This window comes from Mesoplodon mirus (genome assembly GCF_964341445.2).
Source record: "Mesoplodon mirus genome assembly, chromosome: 5".
NCBI lineage: Eukaryota > Metazoa > Chordata > Mammalia > Artiodactyla > Ziphiidae > Mesoplodon > Mesoplodon mirus.
This window is the reverse complement of record NC_138980.1, coordinates 50,710,844-50,718,881: the sequence shown is the minus strand read 5'-3', so window position 1 is coordinate 50,718,881 and position 8,038 is coordinate 50,710,844. Positions and strand designations below refer to the sequence as shown.

The window sequence follows — 8,038 nt, the reverse complement described above, 5'->3', positions numbered from 1 at the left end:
TTTTGTTCCTTTTTATAGCTGAGTAATATTCCATTGTATATATGTACCACTCCTTCTTTATCCATTCGTCTGTCGATGGGCATTTAGGTTGCTTCCATGACCTGGCTATTGTAAATAGTGCTGCAGTGAACACTGGAGTGTATGTCTCTCTTTGAAATATGGTTTTCTCTGGATATATGCCATTAGTGGGATTGCTGGGTCATATGGTAATTCTATCTTTAGTATTTTAAGGAACCTCCATACTGTTCTCCATAGTGGCTGTATCAATTTACATTCCCACCAGCAGTGCAAGAGGGTTCCCTTTTCTCCACACCCTCTCTAGCATTTGTTGTTTGTAGATTTTCTGATGATGGCCATTCTGACTGGTGTGAGATGATACCTTATTGTAGTTCGTTTTTTTTTTTTTTTTTGGTTGACTTAAGAGACTTTAAAATGATTTAGAATGATTTACAGCATATAAAGAGGTATTTAGTCTTTAGTGGAGAAAGTTGCTAGTCACCTGTCAGAAAAACAAGCATTGTGGGCATTCCTAAGACAAACGGAATAAAATTCATCACTTTTCGCTATTTTGTAAACTAGGCTTCTCACCAACAACTGTATTAATTTTTCCAGTATTCAGACATACCCTAAAAGAGGTAATAGAGAATGTCTGCTTCTAAATCACATCCAGTGTGAACTTGCATAAATGCAAGGCATAAATAGAGTTCTTATAACTCCACAGGCACCTGAAAGTTTTAACTACCCTTCATGCTCACTTCATATTCCATAAAGAATAATAGAAATACAGGGAATACTTCAAATATAAATATTTCACAAATCCTTCTCATGTGGCTGTCTTATTCTTATAATACTCCACTCTGATGGCCTTTGTTTGTTTTTGTTTGGAAAATTAAGTAGTACATTAACCTTTCTCTTCAAATATACCTTTTGATGTTCATTCTTACACCAAAAAAAAAAAAAGTAACAACCCAAAACAAATAAAGATGCAAGGGAAGAGATAAACAAGATACAATTCATTAGTTATAAAAATATGCTGTTTCAAATTCAGAATAATTTAATAACTCTTTGTTATTTCATATGTATCTGGAAATGGGACAGATACATGTCCTGATCCTGTCACAAGAGGTAGAATTCCAGCATTTGGTACAATGTTCCAAGATAGGGTTAAAGTGACATTCCTCTTTCCCTTGAGACCATTTCCATCATCAAAGAAAAAATACTTTGTTTTCATATCTTTCAACAGCAGCTTTGGATTATCACCTCTCAGAACAATCTTGTCCCACAGAACAACCTGGTTCAGAGCATTATTTTTTGTTGAATATTCGGCTGATAAATAAAGAAACAACTGCTTAACATTCCAATCAAATATATTTTCTAGTAAGCAGTTATATCAAATGTAATGAATCCCAGATCACTTCTTTCTCTATGTCCAGTGAAGTCTTCTACATTTTTTAGCATGATCCGCGAGACGTGCAGCCACACCGGGACGCTCCAGTCTTTGAAGGCAGTGGTGATGAAGCAGCCGAAGGTGAGCGCCGCCATCACACTCAGCAAGAAGGCGAACAGCTAGTTCGCCCATGACAGCACCATGTTCATCGTGGCCGACGCCCTGAAACCCGCTCCCCACGCACACCCGGGACCCTGTTCTGGCCGCGGTCTACCTCCCTGCGAGTCATGCTGCCTGCGCCGTGCATTCTGGGGGGGCGGGCCCTTATTGTAGTTTTGATTTCCATTTCTCTAATGATTAGTGATGTGGAGCATCCTTTCAGGTGTTTGTTGGCCATCTGTATGTCTTCTTTGGAGAAATGTCTATTTAGGTCTTCTGCCCATTTTTGGATTGGGTTGTTTGCTTTTTTAATATTGTCCTGCATGAGCTGCCTATATATTTTGGAGATTAATCCTTCGTTAGTTGCTTCCTTTGCAAATATTTTCTCCCATTCTGAGGGTTGTCTTTTCGTCTTGTTTATAGTTTCCTTTGCTGTGAAAAAGCTTTTAAGTTTCATTAGGTCCCATTTGCTTACTTTTGTTTTTATTTCCATTTTGGTAGGAAGTGGGTCAAAAGGGATCTTCCTGTGATTTATGTCATAGAGTGTTCTGCCTATGTTTTCCTTTAAGAGTTTTATAGTGTCTGGCCTTACATTTAGGTCTTTATTCCATTTTGAGTTTATTTTTATGTATGGTGTTAGGAAGTGTTCTAATTTCATTTTTTACATGTGACTGTCCAGTTTTCTCAGGAGCACTGATTGAAGAGGCTGTCTTTTCTCCATTGTATATTCTTGCCTCCTTTATCAAAGATAATGTGACCATATGTGTGTGGTTTATCTCTGGGCTTCCTATCCTGTTCCATTGATCTATATTTCTGTTTTTGTGCCAGTACCATACTGTCTTGATTACTGTAGCTTTGTAGTATAGTCTGAAGTCAGGGAGCCAGATTCTTCCAGCTCCATTTTTCTTTCTCAAGATTGCTTTGGCTATTTGGCGTCTTCTGTATTTCCATACAAGTTGTGAAATTTTTTGTTCTAGTTCTGTGAAAAATTGCTATTGGTAGTTTGATAGGGATTGCATTGAATCTGTACATTGCTTTGGGTAGTATGGTCATTTTCACAATGTTGATTCTTCCAATCCAAGAACATGGTATATCTCTCCATGTGTTTGTATCATTTTTAATTTCTTTCATCAGTGTCTTATAATTTTCTGCATACAGGTCTTTTGTCTCCCTAGGTAGGTTTATTCCTAGGAATTTTATTCTTTTTGTTGCTTTGGTACATGGGAGTGTTTCCTTAATTTCTCTTTCAGATTTTTCATCATTAGTGTATAGGAATGCAAGAGATTTATGTGCATTAATTTTGTATCCTGCTACTTTACCAAGTTCATTGATTAGCTCTAGTAGTTTTCTGGTAGCATTTTTAGGATTCTCTATGTATAGTATCACGTCATCTGCAAACAGTGACAGTTTTACTTCTTCTTTCCCAATTTGGATTCCTTTTATTTATTTTTCTTCTCTGATTCCTGTGGCTAAAGCTTCCAAAACTGTGTTGAATAATAGTAGTGAGAATGGGCAACCTTGTCTTGTTCCTGATGTTACAGGAAATTATTTCATTTTTTCACCATTGAGAATGATGTTAGCAGTGGGTTTGTCACATGGCCTTTATTATGTTGAGGTAAGTTCCCTCTATGCCTACTTTCTGGAGAGTTTTTATCATTAATGGGTGTTAAATTTGTCAAAAGCCTTTCGGCATCTACTGAGATTATCATATGCTTTTTATCCTTCAATATGTTAATATGGTGTATCACATTGATTGATTTGCATATACTGAAGAATCCTTACATTCCTGGCATAAACACCACTTGATCATGGTGTATGATCCTTTTAATGTATTGTTGGACTCTTTTTGCTAGTATTTTGTTGAGGATATTTGCATCTATGTTTATTAGTGATATTGGCCTATAGTTTTCTTTTTTTGTGACATCTTTTCTGATTTTGGTATCAAGGTGATGGTGGCCCCTCAGCATGTGTTTGGGAGTGTTCCTCCCTTTGCTATATTTTGGAAGAGTTTGAAAAGGATAGGTGTTAGCTCTTCTCTAAATGTTTGATAGAATTCGCCTGTGAAGCCATCTGGTCCTGGGCTTTTGTTTGTTGGAAGATCTTTTATCACAGCTTCAATTTCAGTCCTTGTGATAGGTCTGTTTATATTTTCTATTTCTTCCTGGTTCAGTTTCGGGAGGTAGTGCTTTTCTAAGAATTTGTCCATTTCTTCCAGGTTCATTTTATTGGCATATAGTTGCTTGTAGTAATCTCTCATGATCCTTTGTATTTCTGCAGTGTGATTTGTTACTTCTCCTTTTTCTTTTCTAATTCTGTTGATCTGAATCTTCTCCCTTTTTTTCTTGATGAGGCTGGCTAATGGTTTATCAATTTTGTTTATCTTCTCAAAGAACCAGCTTTCAGTTTTATTGATGTTTGCTATCATTCCTTCATTGCTTTTTCATTTATTTGTTCTGATCTTCATGATTTCTTTCCTTCTACTATCTTTGGGTTTTTTTGTTGTTGTTCTTCTTCTTTCTCTAATTGCTTTAGGTGTAAGGTTAGGCTGTCTATTTGAGATGTTTGTTGTTTCTTGAGGTAGGATTGTATTGCTATACACTTCCCTCTTAGAAATGCTTTTGCTCCATCCCATAGGTTTTGGGCCATCGTGTTTTCACTGTCATTTGTTTCTAGGTATATTATGATTTCCTCTTTGATTCCCTCAGTGATTTCTTGGTTATTTAGTAGCGTATTTTTTAGCCTCCACGTCTTTATATTTTTTACAGTTTTTTTTCCTGTAATTGATATCTAGTCTCATAGCATTGTGGTCAGAAAGGATACTTGATATGATTTTAGTTTTCTTAACTTTACTGAGGCTTATGTTGTGACCCAAGATATGATCTATCCTGGAGAATGTTCCATGATCACTTGATAAGAAAGTGTATTCTGTTGTTTTTGGATGGAATGTCCTATAAAGGTCAATTAAGTCCTTCTTGTGTAATGTATCATTTAAAGCTTGTGTTTCCTTACTGTTTTCATTTTGGATGATCTGTTAGTTGGTGTAAGTGAGGTGTTAAAGTCTCCTACTATGATTGTGTTACTGTTGATTTCCCCTTTTATGGTTGTTAGCATTTGTCTTATGTATTGAGGTGCTCCTATGTTGGGTGCATAAATGTTTACAATTGTTATATCTTCTTCTTGGATTGATCCGTTGATCATTATGTAGTGTCCTCTTTGTCTCATATAATAGTCTTTATTTTAAAGTCTGTTTTGTCTATGAGAATTGCTTCTCCAGCTTTCTTTTGATTTCCATTTGCATGGAATATCTTTTTCCATCCCCTCACTTTCAGTCTGTATGTGTCCCTAGGTCTGAAGTGGGTTTCTTGTAGACAGTATATAGATGGTCTTGTTTTTGCATCCATTCAGCCAGTCTGTGTCTTTTTGTTGGAGCATTTAATCCATTTACATTTAAGGTAATTATCTATATGTGTGTTCCTATTACAATTTTCTTAATTGTTTGGAGTTTGTTATTGTAGGTCTTTTCCTTCCCTTGTGTTTCCTGCCTAGAGAAGTTCCTTTAGCATTTGTTGTAAAGGTAGTTTGGTGGTGCTAAATTCTCTTAACTTTTGCTTGTCTGTAAATGTTTTTAATTTCTCTGTCAAATCTGAATGAGATCCTTGCTGGGTAGAGTAATCTTGGTTGTAGGTTTTTCCCTTTCATCATTTTAAATATGTCCTGTCACTCCCTTCTGGCTTGCAGAGTTTCTGCTGAAAGATCAGCTGTTAAGTTTAATAGGATTTCCTCGTATGTTATTTGTTCCTTTTCCCTTGCTGCTTTTAATATTTTTTCTTTGTTTTTAATTTTTGATAGTTTGATTAATATGTATCTTGGCGTGTTTCTCTTTGAATTTATCCTGTACTGGACTCTCTGTCCTTCCTGGACTTGACTGACTATTTCCTTTCCCATATTAAGGAAGTTTTCAACTATAATCTCTTCAAATATTTTCTCAGTCCCTTTCTTTTTTCTTCTTCTGGGACCCCTGTAGGTCGAATGTTGGTGCATTTAATATTGTCCCAGAAGTCTGTGAGACTGTGGTCAATTCTTTTCATTCTTTTTTCTTTATTCTTCTCTGCAGTAGTTACTTCCACTATTTTATTTTCAGGTCACTTATCTCTTCTTCTGCCTCAGTTATTCTGCTATTGATTCCTTCTAGAGAATTTTTAATTTCATTTATTGTGTTGTTTACCATTGTTTGTTTGCTCTTTAGTTCTTCTAGGTCCTTGTTAAACGTTTCTTGTATTGTCTCCTATTTCCAAGATTTTGGATCATCTTTACTATCATTACTCTGAATTCTTTTTCACATATATTGCCTATTTCTTCTTCAGTTGTTTAGTCTGGTGGGTTTTTACCTTGCTCCTTCATCTGCTGTGTATTTATCTGTCTTCTCATTTTGCTTAACTTACTGTGTTTGGAGTGTCCTTTTCGCAAGCTGCAGGTTCGTAGTTCCCATTGTTTTTGGTGTCTGCCCCCAGTGGCTAAGGTTGGTTCAGTGGTTTGTGTAGGATTCTTGGTGGAGGGGACTGGTGCCTGTGTTCTGGTGGGTGGAGCTGGATCTTGTCTTTCTGGTTGACAGGACGACATCTGGTGGTGTGTTTTAGTGTGTCTGTGAACTTATTATGATTTTAGGCAGCCTCTCTGCTAATGGGTGGGGTTGTGTTCTTTCTTGGTAGTTGTTTGGCATGGGGCATCCAGCACTGGAGCTTGGTGGCCTTTGGGTGGAGCTGGGTCTTAGCATTGAGATGGAGATCTCTGGGAGAGTTCTCACCAGTTGATATTACATAGCACCGGGAGGTCTCTGCTGGTCCAGTGTCCTGAACTCAGCTCTCGCATCTCAGAGGCTCAGGCCTGACACCAAGCTGGAGCACCAAGACCCTGTTAGCCACGTGGCTTAGAAGAAAAGGGAGAAAAAAGAAAAAAAATAGTAAATAAATAAAAATAAAAACCTAAAATTATTAAAGTAAAAAAAATATTAAGATAAAAATTTAAAAAGTAATAATTAAAAAAGAGAGCAACCAAAGCAATAAAACAAATCCCCAATGATAACAAGCACTAAAAACTATACTAAGATAAACATAAAAATCAGAAACAAGTCAGTCGCAGACAGCAAACCCAAAGTCCACCACCTCAGTTTTGGGGTGATACGATATCTATTCAGTTCCGCAGATACAGGGTACATCAAGTTGATTGTTGGGATTTAATCCACTGCTCCTGAGGCTGCACAGAGAAATTTCCTTTTCTTTTCTTTGTTTGCACAGTTCCTGGGGTTCAGGTTTTCTTTTGGCCCCACCTCTGCTTGTAGGCTGTCCTCAGGTACCTGTTCCCTGCCCAGAGAGGAAGGGGTTAAAGCAGCGGCTGATTAGCAGTGGCTGATTAGGGGGCTGTGGCTCACTCATGCTGGGGGGAGGGAGGGGTACTGAAATCATAATCGGAATGCAGGGTGAGCCTGCAGGGGCAGAGGCTGCCATGACGTTGCAACAGCCTGAGGTGTGCTGAGTGTTTTCCTGGGGAAGTTGTCCCTGGATCGTGGGACCCTGGCAGTGGTGGGCTGCACAGGCTCCAGGGGGCGGATATGGATAATGACCTGTGCTTGCACACTGGATTCTTGGTGGCTGCAGCAGCAGCATTAGTGATTCATGCCTGTCTCTGGTGTCTGCGCTAATAGCCGTGGCTCACACCTGTCTCTGGAGCTTGTTTAGGCGGTGCTCTGAATCCCCTTTCCTTGTGCACCCTGAAACAATGGTCTCTTGCCTCTTAGGCAGCTCCAGACTTTTTCTTGGACTCTCTCCCGGTTAGCTGTGGTGCACTAGCCCCCTTCAGGCTGTGTTCATGCAGCCAACCCCAGTCCTCTCCTTGGGATCTGAACTCCGAAGCCCGAGCCTCAGCTCCCAGCCCCCACCCGTCCCGGCGGGTGAGCAGACAAGCCTCTCGGGCTGGTGAGTGCTGGTCGGCACCGATCCTCTGTGCGGGAATCTCTCTGCTTTACCCTCTGCACCCCTGTTGCTGCGCTCTCCTCTGTGGCTCCACAGCTTCCCACCCCGCGCCACCCCCCGTCTCCACCAGTGAAGGGGCTTCCTAGTGTGTGGCAAGTTTTCCTCCTTCACAGCTTCCTCCCAGAAGTGCAGGTCCATCCCTATTCTTTTGTCTCTGCTTTTTCTTTTTTCTTTTGCCTTACCCAGGTACTTGGGGAGTTTCTTGCCTTTTGGGAAATCTGAGGTCTTCTTCCAGCGTTCAGTAGGTGTTCTGTAGGAGCTGTTCCACATGTAGATGTATTTTTGATGTATTTGTGTGGAGGAAGGTAATCTCCATGTCTTACTCCTCTGCCATCTTGAAGGTCCCTCCCCCCCGTAATTTTATTATTTATAGCAGACATAGAAAATTTTAAGGGATCTATAGCAAAGTATTAGAGGCAATTAACAAATTTAGCAAGATTGCTGGGAATGAAATCAGTATGCT

The 8,038-nt window shown here is 39.2% G+C and overlaps 1 pseudogene across 1 annotated transcript; it reads right to left on the bottom strand.

The window, feature by feature from the left end:
• Positions 1-381: 381 nt before the first annotated feature.
• Positions 382-1,596, bottom strand: LOC309805114 (signal peptidase complex subunit 3-like; annotated as a pseudogene). The gene has a single exon. The product of its transcript is annotated as a signal peptidase complex subunit 3-like (transcript).
• Between the last annotated feature and the right edge of the window lie 6,442 nt (positions 1,597-8,038).